The 12,312-nt window shown below is 46.4% G+C and overlaps 1 long non-coding RNA gene across 1 annotated transcript in view; it reads left to right on the top strand.

Moving 5' to 3' along the window:
• LOC144100652 (uncharacterized) overlaps nucleotides 1-5,591 on the top strand; it is a 100,403-nt gene extending 94,812 nt beyond the window's left edge. The window contains exons 2-3 of the long non-coding RNA XR_013307778.1: nucleotides 4,744-4,890; nucleotides 5,398-5,591. This is a non-coding gene — a long non-coding RNA (uncharacterized LOC144100652). The remainder of the gene's footprint in view (nucleotides 1-4,743; nucleotides 4,891-5,397) is intronic.
• The last annotated feature ends 6,721 nt before the right edge of the window (nucleotides 5,592-12,312 follow it).

Below are 12,312 nucleotides of genomic sequence, written 5' to 3'. Positions count from 1 at the left end.
CAGCCCGTTATGAGCACTCCAGAATCGCAGCCTTGCATCCACAGCATTACCGTGAGTAGTCCCGCGGGAATCACATTAGTATCCACCTAACAAGTCGCTGTACATTAAGGCATGCGAAGGGCTATCGGCCATTCCAGCATTGTTCTTTACAAAGCGCCGTAATTATTCAGATTGCACAACATTACGGCACTTTAACTTGAATTGATACTGTATTATTTAAACAGCTTCCCGGGTAATTCACCCTGCACGTGAATAAGACTACACTATGAACAGACGCACGGTATTGCCTTGTGCATTAGGGCATGTTTCCTTCCTCTCCATACAACGGAGCTCAAAGATGTCCTTAGTCTAGATTATCTGCCCTCTTATTGGTACTTCTTGCTCTTCACATGTGGTGCTTCCAAGACTATGAGGATAAGATAAGTAACATGGCTTGCTATCTGCGTAAGCAGATGCGCAGTATCTCGTTCCTCGGTTATCCTCGCAATATGCTGCACCTCTGTTTTCGAGGTGAACTCGTACCTGGAAGTTTTATCATGGGAGGTGCACCCGCGCAGAGGATCATGTCGCCTGTCGAGGCCGCCTTCTCATCTGCTGCTTAAACATCTTATTTTGTTTCTAAATGCAGGTGGATAGAATCGATCATCGGCGATCCTACTTTCTCAGCCTTGTAAAAATTTCCCGCTATAATTTTCCCCTCTTTGCAGCTAACCCTCAAAGACTTTTGCTTTTTATTGTCACCAGACTGAACCTGTACGTAAACTGCTATGTAGGTGGTGCAGGTTCGGCAGCTGTCCATCCGAAGCCGAAGCTTTCTTACTGTGTCATATTTTTTCTTTGAAGTGTATTGGCAACAACCGAATGTGCGCAAAATTACGATTCAGTGTGACTGGCATACTGATCTAGAGGTGCCTTTACTCCTTCAACTCTGCCTTGTCTTTTCACCTCGCAGCATCTGTTGGGCGGGTCTCGTCGCGGGCGCTCAGGTGGCTTTATGCTGATGGCTCGAATAGCAAACTGAGACGGCAGCTCACTCAGGCAAACTAATTATCGTGTGAGCAGGACCATGCAAAACGCAGCCCTCTGTTGGCATGCAGGCATCATCACGAATCAAATTTCTGTATTTCCGAATCAGTGGCTCAGGAGAATACGTAAGAAACGTCACGGTTGCCTCTCTCTGTCGGCAGCGTCTACGCCAATTGTCGGCTACTACTCAATTTTTGTGACCCCAATTTACTGCGCCTCCATGCTTCTTGGTCAACCTGGTGCTATTATCTTTCAGCGAAAAATTAACGACAACCGATGAAGGCAGTAAAATTAGTGCTACAGAATAGCTGCCTCTTCCTCCTGTTGGTTCCCTGTGAAGTGCTACAAGCTCACTGCATTTTGTACAAATTACTGAAGTTTCTAGCATTGCTGCGACCTTTTGACAGGCACATGCTGGAAACAATTTAGGCGAGTCTTCTACTCCAATTACCTCAGAAAATAGGCGCGTGAATTACCATATTTGCATCGGCTGATACCTCAGCGCATCTCTTCCTCCAAATTTTTCTCTGCCCCAAATATGGAACCACTAAGCGCTGTGAAAACGGAATATCGGACATGCATGACACTAGTTCGTCATACTACATGTCCGTTCAACGAATGTTCCCTTTCATCGGGTTGTCTCTTTATTACCGAACACTTGATCCTCAATGATGCTTATCATGGTGGCATGGACATCTAGAAAGACATGGTGATTTTTAAATACCTGCGGTTAGCATTTAACGCGTCAGCTATCAAGCGAGTTGGCGCGGTTACCACCACAAAGGAGCTCTCATTCGCAGTTGCCCTGTCAGAGGATGATTAGTGAAAATATATTGGACGTGCACGATTCTTTAGCTGGCAGTCATTCTACTAAACATAGGACATGGCTGTTACCTCAACCACTCGGTGCTTAGTGTGGAGACGTACGTATACTAATTTCATGCGAAAGTAAAAGTGCGCACAAGCCCCTATCGCGCAGGCATATCTTATAAAACACTCTTGGACAAATTGTGAGTCCCCTTATGCCACTGCCATAACACGTGATGGCTGGTCCAATGTAGTAGAGTGCCTGCGTTTTGGTTGAGGGGGATTCGCAAATATCTAGCGCTAATCAATGCGAAGTGTTTCAAACTCACACCAGTAGAGACCCCAGGGATAAAAATTGTGAAACAACACAGGCGCTAACTTCTTACCCGAAAAACGTTAGAGATCACTGTGGCACCCACACTGGAGAAATGCATAAGCACAGAAGCGTTTTTACTACCTAACTACGTGATTAAATCACATCGACTATACATTTTTTTACTGGCTTAAGCTTTTTGACGCTGTATTCCACGTTTACAGTGCACACAAGTTCCAGTCCACGTCGTTCGGGTGTCGACAGAAGCGTTTTTTCGACTTGCTTCGCTCTAATTATTTCCCAGCTAACGCAACTTGACCATTTGGTCACTTGCACATCCTCTTTCGATGCTCTATCCGACGATACCACTCTTTTTTCAACATACTAAGTAGTTCCTCTGTTATAGGACCAGATAATCTAGTCCAGGCTGAAACCACCTATATAGCTACACAATGTTGACGCATTTAAAAAAACGCTTAGAATGATATCGCGGAATTATTGGGCCAGTTGTTCTCCTTCACTTGGACCAATATTGTAGGGTCCAAATAGGTCCAGTTTGCATTTCAGTCACGGTAGCCATCGTGCATATCTGCTGTGGCGAAGGCAAAGAATGTTAGGCTTTCGTACGCATTGCTTACTTGAGCCAACTCTGCTCGTCAGTACCAAACAGCACATACCTTACAGCGATGGATGAAATTTCGTCTGTTTGGCAAAATCAAATTATTTTTACTTTACCTGACTCCAGTCCTATCTACTGCTCAATGGCAATAGTGGGGTGCACCTCGCATTAAATATAACCGGGATAATTTCGACAGGACGTGATGTCAGCCGCTGAAATTGTGTTTTCCATAATTCCTACGCTCCTGTGCGCACATTGTACAAATGTACTTTCCATGGGAACATGTCTATGTCCCCCTCAGTGCGTACATGAAATATCTTTCCTGCATTTATGCTTCAAATCTTGGAACTGCTTCGAGGTCTGAGTTCGCGAGATCACTACATGTGTCTGTTTAAATTCCGGGGGTGCAAAGGAGAAACCCAATCTGTGATCGCTGGGGAATTTTGTCTCGAATGTTTTAACCTCTACATGTGTCGCTGTGGTCAACGTTGATTATGGTTTACACACACAAATGATTAAATGTTTTACCTTCGCAGGGTGCCTCCGGCCTCTCGGATGTGGCATCCCGCTCCGGGCTGAGTATGTCGCCTTGCCTGCTCTGAGCTTGGCGCGCTCCTCTGTTGCTTCATCCCGGGTCGGCATGGGGTGAGTGAGAGGGGAGACACCTTCGGGAGTAGTTCAAGTTTTTATTCAGGCTTACACTTGGGTGGGAGTTGAGCAGGATGGATTCAGTTTTCATGAGGAGTAACCATTTCATCCAGAGAGAAATCGTTACTCGAATTCTACTGGCGGCCTTAGCACCTTATAGAAACAAGTGAGGATGACTGCCTTGCTTGGTCGGAAGACTGAAAACTTGGAGTAATGCATTTTGATAGTAGGGAGCACGGCAGATGGTCAAGCCTTCTCTTAAGCACCACTTGAGTCAGGTCACAAAAATTACTATCGTCATGTGCTGCCAAAAGTAGGAGGTTAAGGGACTTTACGGGACTCCACAAAGTTGACAAAATCAGCGCTATACTTCTCAGGATTCCAAAATACCGCTTCCCAACCATTTCTCAGGAATGCATAGTAAAAGCGGTTAGTGAAACAGAACGTTCAGCTAAGCGACTTTGAGAGGCTATGCAAGGAATGGATAAAAGCAACTTGTAATTTGTATTTATGTGCATCGCCTTTCAGACTGTTTCAGTTACTGCATGAAGCTTTGCGTCTGTGCCAAAATACGTTTTCGCGAGCATGTATTGCATGAAACACAAGTGAAATTGTGTTTTACACTCATATGTCCAGAGTAGGTCCAATAGTGCTGCTGTCTGGCGACAGTGTATATGCCCACTTTGAGTTCAATGCTACCTTTGTATGAGTTAATACCTACAAGTTCTGCTCTGCTCATAAGAAAGTTATCTTAATGTGCTTCTCCTAACCACGATATATAAAAACAATAACCGAAAGTCTGTACTGAAAAAAACATATAATTATTTTCCATTGACATTTATTCGAAACCATCAGTACATCAATGTTCAATGTGTGTATTGGTGCACAAAACTTAGCGAAGGACACAGGCAAGAAAGAAGTTGAGACGGCTGCTCAATATCGGTCTCTGTCTCGGACTGGCATTTCTACTTCCTTGCCTCTCTTTCGCGCTGCTTTAAACGAATGTGATTTTCCAACTAACTCAGCTTTACAGAAGTTGCAGTGTGTGTGTGTGTTCTGAGCTAAACGTAGCATACACCATTGTGCTGACGCGTGATGGGCACCATGCACCTGCCGTATAAATGCGATATAAATGGGGCTTATCAGGTCGCTTAAGGCTTCTCAAAGATTATGTGTTGAAAAACTAACAGTGTCATGCTTTAGTTGGCACGTGCGAACCGTTTAGCCTTAAACGCCGTAAATCCCAACACAACGCAGCAATGTGCGTGAAGAATTTCCCCAGTTGCGGATAATCCAACGTAACAAACCGTCTCAAATGACCCTATTGCAGGCGGCTGGTCCCAGCAGTGGTCGCTGCATGAGTAGCGCCTCCGCAGCAGGCAGCAGTTTGACAACCCCCCGCCACGATCTGCTTAGTGCGGCAACCTAGAGTAGCCCACGAGCAATTGCACGACCTTTGGTCAGCGTCCCACCGAGGGTGAGTAGGCTGCAGATGAGAGCATTTAGTAAGCCTATTGGTTAATGAACAAACAAGGAAAAGGGAAAAAAACGCGCGAAAAACACAAGAAAAAAATGTGGCTGTTCCATTTCAACACTAAAGGCTAGGTCTAATTGTGTGCGTTACGTTGATCTACACGCTGGTCAGAAACCGAAGCTGTTAAGCCTCTGTTCTGGGTGCTCATGTGAAGAAGTCCGTTCGGACTTGAAGGTCACGGTAACGACGGTTCACAAGTTCATCTTCAGCTGAGTCTGCCACACAGTTGCGCACACAGTTTAAGACCTCAGCAATATCTACAGTTCACATTGTTTAGCTTGTTTCACACAATGACGTGAAGATGGCGGCTTCTTCATAGTTAGAAAAGAAAGGTCACGCACTCATCCAAACTATGTCGGTGCTCTAGATATGCCGACCTATGGTGCCTTCTTGCTTGAAACAGTCGTTAAAAGGGTCAGGGTAATCAGAGGCTGTTTCTCTGTCATGCAGATGCAGAAGCCAAGTCTACATGGGGCTGCTAATGAGGCTTCTTATGGCGAAATTATCTTGGAACAGCCATACAGCGGGACCGTGCTTCGAGCTTGACATCTGTGACCGTACAACGGCTTGCCATCCAATCGCCACCTTTAAAGCGTCACCTGTGAAGCACTCGATCACTGACCACATCGTGACTTCGGGACTTCCAGTGTTTAGGAGCGTAAATTGCTGGGCTAGTTGGTTCATAATGTTGTCAGGGTGGAACCAGCGGAACACAGACGCAGGACAAGAAAAGGAGGTACACACACACACCGCTGGACTTGCAACTGATTTATTTCGAAGAAAAACCACCACATTTAAAGGATTCCCTGCGCAAGCGCACACTCTGGATGAAGGGAACAACTGTATTAAGATAAAAGAAAGTTATATTCTTTATCCGTGATAAAAACCGAGGGATCGCTGACACACTTTTCCTTGTTTTTCCTGATTAGAAACGCTTCAAGAATTTCACGCTCTCGTCTTGTTCTCCCCCGACCGATAATGCTCGTGCGGTGAAGCAAAGGAGAACATCCCTCGCATACCTTAACATGCAAGGCTAAATTGCTGCCAGTGCCTGAATTGAACGTTGTTCGGTGCTGCCTCAGACGTTCATTGATGCACCCTCCGGTTTGCCCGATGTAGGTTTTCCCACAGGACAATGGGATGCAATATACCACCCCTACTTCACACGAAGTGAACCTCGTCTGGTGCTTGGTTTGCTCGCACCTCACCGTTTGCTCGCCCTCACCGTTTGTCGGGAGAACGCCTCGCTATCTTTTGCTGTGAGTTAGAACCTCATCGCTATCGGAGCTGGTTCTTCCTCGCCTTAGCTCCGGCAGATTTGGCGACCCGGCTTCGATCACTCAACCCCATCCTGCTACATGGATTCCGCTGGCCCTGACTACCGGCGGCGACACGCCCCTGAACGCTCGGAACCTTGACCAGGGCCGGACGCTATCACTGCCGCCGCCGCCGCCGCTTCGATGCTGTATCCTCTCCCACAGCCCTCAATAAATGTGGCCGCGGTCGCTTTCCTGGGCGACCTCCACACGTACATAGTTTCGGCGACCCATTTCTGCTGCTTCTTCTTCTTCTTCTTCTTCTTCTTCTTCTTCTTCTTCTTCTTCTTCTTCTTCTTCTTCTTCTTCACCCCAAGGTATATGGCACATACACACGCGGGGGGATTGGCCAAGGTGTAGTAGAATAAACAAAGAAGTTTCCATGGAAGATGACGACAAAAGTGTAGCACCAATCGTGAATTTTGAAAAATCAATGAATAAAAACAACAGAACAATATTGACAGCTAAATAACCGACAGCATTTTGGTGAAAAGAGAAGAGCTCGTAGAACTTTAATGCAATTATGTAATCGTGGAGAAACCCACAAATAGAACCCAATGCAAATCCCTTGGCGTTCGCACCAAACGATGATAATACTGGCAAAGATAAAGTGCGAACCTTGGGCAGTAGAGGAGAAAATGGTCTAAAGATTCAACTTTCCCACATGCGTCACATAGGTTCGTCGGTGTCAACTCACACCTGCATAGATATAAATTCAAACTTAGAATCCTGCACCGCAATCGCGTCATTGTTACCTCACACAGCCTGGATTTACACGAACGGACGTTCCAATTATATGGTAAGTTCTGATAGTGGTGTTTAGTAAGGGATCTCGTAACCTGGCTGATATATGTAGGAACCGCTGAAACCTGGAAATGGCCAGCAGGCTCAAATTCGGGACGGGATGTGTCACTGACCTGTCAAGAGCCGACCTTGCTAAGTAATCAGCCACCTCACTTGAATGAATACCAGCATGGCCAGGGACCCAGACAAAACGGACCACCTTCAAAGTGCATGGGACAAAAAATCGCAGGATACGGCGCAAAAATCTTGTGAAGTGTCAAGGCAGACTAACACCGATAAACAATCAGCGAGAATAATAACATGAGACCCATGGCATGGAATTTTGTGAAGGGCCATTCCAAGAGCCAAAAATTCCGCAAAGAATATAGGAATATAATCTGGGATGCGGACAGAATAACTCCATGCCAAATCCTGCGAAAAGATGCCAACTGCAGCTTTTTGGCAGTTGACGGAGGCATCGGTAGCAAGTACCGTATGATGGGGGTATTCATCTATGTGATCCGAGAGAATACCGTTTAAAATGTCTGCGGGCATGTGTTTCGCATGAGATGGGAAGATGTGGTCGAAATGGAAGTCCACTGCTGCCGGCGTGTCATCAATCCACTGCAAAGAACTGAGATCAACGCCAATTGGTGTTAAAAGGTTCTGCGTTAACATAATTTGGGGCATTTGATACCGTTGCCAATGATGAGGAAGAAATAAGGCCGGCTGACACAAAATTAGAAGTACTGACATCAGACACTGGGTCCATCGACCTGAGGAAAGTTCGCACCGTGAGTATTTGAAAACGGGAAGTTAGATCAGGAACACGGGCTTCCAGATAAAGCAGGGCGTTTGAAACTGATTTTCTGAGACCAAGGCAGAGGCGGAGAGCGCGCCTTTCTAGTAAGATTAAGGGTTGAATCTTGTAGCTTGCGCTACCAGAGAACATAATGCAACCAAATTCAAGTATAGGTCTTACGTAGGCTTTGTACAGTAACAATAACGTGTCACGGCTCATCCCAAACTTCTTATTGGTGATTCTTCTCAGCCGGCCTAGAGCGCGTTCTCCTTGAAACGCATTGTTATTTATATGAAGGCTCCAATCTAATGCTGGGTGGTAAGTAACACCCAGATATTTTACGGATTCCACTTGTGGAATCTGGAGAGAGCGATGGACTAATGAAATGTACAAAGGCCTGTCTGGAGGAAATACCAAAACTCCGCATTTGTCTACATTCAGGGATAAATTAATACCCTGCAACCATACTCCAAGAGCATCCAAATATCCCTGCAGATTGTGGTAAAGGGAGTGGATATGCCTGGCCGAGGTGAAAAAAGCTATGTCATCTGCATACATGAAAACTGTTAAATCAGGACGAATGGGGATGCCACTGACCAAAATATTAAAAAGCAGAGGGGATAGCACCGATCCTTGCGGCACACCTCTTGATTGATAATATGTATTTGAACATAGGGTTCCCTCGGCGCAGTAAAAGAATCTGTACTTCAGAAATTCAGATATCCACGCATAAATGTAGGCTGGAGGATGTAACTGAGCAAGTCTTAAGTAAAATACTATGCTCTACACTGTCATAGGCCTTTGCTACATCAAGAGTGACCAAAGCTAAAACTTCTCATCTGCGTAGCGAGAGCCGGATTCTGCTCTCTAGATCCAATGCTTGGACCATATAGAGCATCCACGACGAAAGCCAATCTGAGCTGAGCTGAGACCGTTGATGTCATGAACATGTTTTGTGAGGCGACTGTGCACTATTCTTTCTAATAATTTGACTAAATTTGAAGTCAGCACAATTGGTCGAATATAATCTAAGACGTATCCTTTTCCTACATCTTTCATTAATAAAATGATTTTCGCCGTCTTCCAAATGCTTGGAATCCATGCATTTTCCATAGAAGCATTGACCATATCTAAGAGGGCGCTTGTAAACTCCTCAGCTAAAATTTTAATTATACCAACAGTGACACCATCTGGTCCAGGAGCTGCAGGATGCAACATTGCCAGGACTGAGAGGAGCTCTGATGCGTCAACCTCGGTATATTCAGAAGAGGGTGAAATTGTGCACAAAGGGACGTTTCTCTGCGTCTGGAAGTGTAACGCCAATCCCTGAGCAATACACTCCAGGCTCTCCTGAGCCTTTTTTGGTGATAACACTGTTGAACTAGTGAGAAGAGGGACGGCAGAACTCTTGTTACGTTCCATGAATCTATACAGGGCTTTCCGATGACGAGGATTTATTATTATTATTATTATTTATTAGTACCTCACAGGCCCCGAAGAGCATTGGGTGAGGGGGGAAAATACAGATGTACATACAGACGGAAAAACCATATTATCGGTGCAAGAACGCGGTACAAGTCAAATACAAGAAAGGAACACGAAATTTATACAAAACCGAGTTAAAATAACATCAGACACGAAAGATATGTGTTTAAATTTTGGTTGTACTCCTCCTTGGCTTTTGCAATTGTTCTTTTGAAAGATGCAGAGAAGAATTTGTAATTTAACCAATTAGCCGAACTCTGGTTGCAGGACAGCCTCTTCCAGGCCGCTTTTCTGCGACGATAGGCCTTCTCACATTCTTCTGTCCACCAAGGAGACGGCTGTTCATTAGAGGCTGCTGCGGGCACAGCGAATATTGAGTGGTCTATTGCATTTTGCAAAAATTAAACCGTCTGCTGAGCTCTGTCATCCCGGCTTGTATTAACTATAGAAGCAAGTGAGGCGGACATCATATTTTTATAAATTATGTGGTTGAGAATTTTATGGGTTACACAACTAGTTTTAAGAGGAGATAACCGGATACCCGAATCCTCTGTCGACCAATCAGTCACATCTATCCTACCTGCTGATAATGTTAAGTCAATGGCTGAGCGAGCAACCCCTCGCATAAAGGTTATTTCTCTAGAATTCCAGCAGAGTACAGCATTTGCAGACAGCCACGACCAGAGAAGCTGGCCGCAGGAATCAGTGCGACTTCCCCAGTCACTATGGTGAGAATTAAAATCTCCTGCGATGACTGCATTGTTTGTGCCAGTCACCAAGCTGTCTAATCATCTGTCCTGTGTACACCTAAAGGAAAATAGACAGCAATTGTAATATCAGCACAATGCGGAAATGAAAGTTTAATCGCCAAAAGCTCACAGTCAGGGAGAATTTTCATAGAGATATATGCGTGATGAGAAATTTTTAGATAGCACGGTTACCAGTCCACCTTCCCTGCCAACAGTTCAATCTGACCTGAAAACTCGAAAGTTTCTCATTGAAAATGATTTATACGGTGATAACCACGTTTCTTGTAAAAGTACAATATCAGGCTTATGCTTGTGAATAAGTATGTCTAGATCTGGAAGAGAAGACAAGACGGAACGGCAATTCCATTGTAACACTTTGATACCTGCCATGATTATTGACCGATTGAAGAGGCCGAAACCGCCTCTTTAAGGATATCAACGTGGGGATGAAGTTTGGGTGGTCCCTTTTTAGCTTTCATCTGTGGAGAACTAGAATTAGATGGTGATGAGGAAGCACGGCGCTTCTGCGTAGGGCACAGCATTTCGACATCTGTTGTGCAGATGTCACTGCGACGTTCACTGCAAGGAACAGAGATGTGAGGTGGGACCTGGGGAGCATCAGAAGGTTTATGTAGAGCGGCTAGCACTAGCTGCAGAAGCTGAAACAGATGCAGACGTTGCTGCCAGGACGGGTGTTTATGGTGACACAGACTGAACTGCAATAAACAAACTGAGCCAACGCCTCAGAGAAAGTGTTTAGCATTCGCTCAACCACATTATTAAGAGCTTTTTCTACAGTGGTTACAATTGAGGCAGTCAAGTTGGACTCAATGTCCCCAACAGAAGCACGCACACGACCAGCATATGAATCTTTTTTCCAGTTAAGAGCAGCGTAAGCATCGGCTCTTGAGCACCGCTTCTCTTTGATAATGTCCAACAAGCTACGCTCTTCACTACGTTTTGCGCAGTTGGCATCATCAGCTGAGTGAATGTTGCTGCAGAGGCAACAATGAGGCTGCTCTGAGGTGCAGTTATCAGCAGAATGACCCTGTCCACATAAACGGCAGCGGGTCTCCGACTTGCATGCTTTGCCGCTATGCCCGAACCGCCAACAGTTGGTGCATTGAAGAGTGTGATAAAGATGAAGTGTGGCAAGTGCGCTGCACGCACTCGCGCGCATGGGGGGAGAGAACACGACGAAGTAGGGAATACAGATCGGCTCGACCGTATGCTACGTGTACTGTTTCATTGCTAATTATCATTACTACGATACAACATATTTTGGCGACGAAGATGCTGTTTTGATTCGGGACCTTCACGTGGCCTGCTCACCATCCGTCATGAGCTTTTCTGGGCTTCAGCCACCACCACCCTTCCTGCCGACTCCTGGTCGTCCTGCCCTTCCATGGGAGCAATGGGAGCTGGCGTTCCGGAATTACATGTTGGCCTCTGGTGCCTCTACTCTGGGCGCGGACAGGCGGAAGGCCATCCTGCTGATTTGCCTCGGACTGGAAGGTCAGCGCATTTTTTATACATTGGCGCCGCCGTCGTCCACTCCAGCGCCTACAGCTGCGGCTTCGCACTCCGGTGACGAGGCGCCCCGCCTTGACGAATTTGATGCGGCGATATCCATCCTGTCGGAGCATTACAAATCGTCCGTGAATGTAATCGCCGCACGTCATCGTTTTCGCCGTGGAGTTCAGGCTTCAGGAGAGACAACCGATGAGTACGTCGCTGTCCTTCGCAGCCCTGTCGGCGACTGCGGGTTTGGGACCATGGCGGACGGTATGATCAGGGACCAGCTGGTGGAGAAGACCTCGAGTTGTTATCTGCGTGAGCGCCTACTCATGGAAGGCTCCTCCTTGACTCTGTCGCGCGCCATGCTCCTTGCTCGACAGTGTGAGCAAGCTTCCCGGGAAGCCAGGGAATTGGCTGAGGAGGACGCTCCAGTACATTGTGTGAGATGCGAGCGCGGATCTAGACAAACACCACCTCAGGCCCATTGCTGCAAGTGCCAAAGTCAACCATCACAACCTGCTGCTGCAATACCAGAGCGCATGTGCTACCGCTGCGGTTCTACAACTCACCTAGCGAACAACCCTGCATGCCGAGCCCGCAGCCGCAAGTGTCGTCGGTGCGGCAAGGTGGGCCATTTCGACTCTCTCTGCAAGTCGTCCGACCGTCCTGTTCAAGTTCAGCAAATTGCAGATACTGCTGACACATCGTCGAT

Source organism: Amblyomma americanum, chromosome 8 (genome assembly GCF_052857255.1).
Source record: "Amblyomma americanum isolate KBUSLIRL-KWMA chromosome 8, ASM5285725v1, whole genome shotgun sequence".
Lineage (NCBI taxonomy): Eukaryota > Metazoa > Arthropoda > Arachnida > Ixodida > Ixodidae > Amblyomma > Amblyomma americanum.
This window is presented reverse-complemented; position numbering and strand designations above follow the sequence as displayed.